Source organism: Mus caroli, chromosome 5 (genome assembly GCF_900094665.2).
Source record: "Mus caroli chromosome 5, CAROLI_EIJ_v1.1, whole genome shotgun sequence".
Taxonomy (NCBI): domain Eukaryota; kingdom Metazoa; phylum Chordata; class Mammalia; order Rodentia; family Muridae; genus Mus; species Mus caroli.
Genome location: NC_034574.1, coordinates 5,604,788 through 5,606,569, shown reverse-complemented (window position 1 = coordinate 5,606,569; position 1,782 = coordinate 5,604,788).

Below are 1,782 nucleotides of genomic sequence, written 5' to 3'. Positions count from 1 at the left end.
CTGAACAAAGAATTCTCACCTGAGGAATAGCGAATGGCTGAGAAGCACCTGAAAAAATGTTCAGCACATTACTTTCAAACCAAGATAGAAGGAAGAATGCACTGCTGCCGTATGTTAAGAAGGCAGAAAGACAAGAGCCATCAGAAATTTCTATAAGGGATACAACTTAACCTCAGGCACACGTGTGCTCCATGTGTGTGAAAGGTTTGATGTTTCAGTGGGGAGTGAACTTTCAGGTGGAATGCAACAAGCTCACCCATGGATAAGAACCAGGTTAGAACGCACAGATGCGAATGCTGACAAAGTCAGGGATGGAGATGGCTCTGCCACTGTGGTAACACTCAGTTATGCTGCCTCAGCCATATTAAAGTCAGGCACAGACAGATGCTAAAGGGACAGCATCAGCAAAGCCTTTCAGAAGGTCACTTCAGGAATGACAACCAAACTGACAGCTGTGAGCTCTAATCTGCCCATGGAAACAGTCATCACCAGCCTTATTAAACTCTGAAGAACAAACTGCTAGGAAAACCAGGGCAGTGATACCAGCCTCCCTTGCTCAGTGATAATTTTGAGGACAGCAGCCCATATTCCCACTGTGGAATCTTTGTTTCCGGTTCAGAGAGAAAGAACAGAGCAGATCCTTCTCACTAGTTTCTATGGGACTTGCCTGAGGGCTGCCTTAAGGACGGAGTCAATGTGTTCTTTTCTCTCTCTCTCTGCTTCCCTAATTTGAAACCTACCGAGGCTAGGAAAAGGCTTTGCTCAGAACATCAGATGGTAGAAAACCTGTAGCAGCCTAGGGCAAGGTTGTGCTTGAAGCCACAGCAGATCATTTCTGGGTTGGGAAGCAAAGTCAAGGAGAGAATTGCTTTGGAAAGTGGTGCATTCAGGAAGTGAATTCAGAGCCGGGAATGACAGGGTATGTCTTCACTCTCAGCATTTGGGAGGTGGAGACAGGAGAATCAGTGGTTGGAGTTCCAGGCCAGCCTTGGCTACATGAAACTCTGTCTCCTCCCCTTTCTCCTCTTCCTCATCACGAAGCAACAACAAAAAAGCAACTTAGTTTCTTTGTATTATGAGGACCTGAGACAGGCACACACAGGGTCAGGGCAAGATTCATGTTAAGCTCAGAATTCAAAGCTTCGCTTCAACAAATCCCCAAGACTCATCCCAGTGAGTACTACATGAATATTCCAACACTTGGCTCAGTGTGGAAGAGGAATACCAGTACAGAGCCTATTGAGAAAACCTAGGACAGGACCTCCCACTATCCTTCTCTTCTGTCTCCTCTTCCTTCCCTCCCTTCCTTTCTAGGCAAACAAAGAAAATTTTGTCCTCCACTCTACACAAAGAATTTCAGGCAACTAAGGAATACTGAGACTGAAAGAAATAGTCTTCTACAGGGAAGAACATATCAGTTGGTGATGCAAGACCTGATAGCCAGTTCTGAAGCATATGTAATGAGTAGCATTATACAAACTGAACAGGTTCCACATCTCCGTGTGTGTGTGTGTGTGTGTGTGTGTGCATAATATATGTAACAACCATTAATGAAGAAGAGGTTATGAGTTTGAAAGAGCAAGGAGAAGTGAGGAAAAGAAGGAAGTAAAATAATTACATTATAATCTCAAAGATAAGAGAAATAATTTTTTTAAACTAACAAAACTGGAGTGTAGCTCAGCAGTAAAGTGCTTTCCTGGCATGTGCAAGGCTCCGAGTTCAATCTCCAGCCACACACAGACAAAGAGCACTCCTACACACACACATACACACACACACACA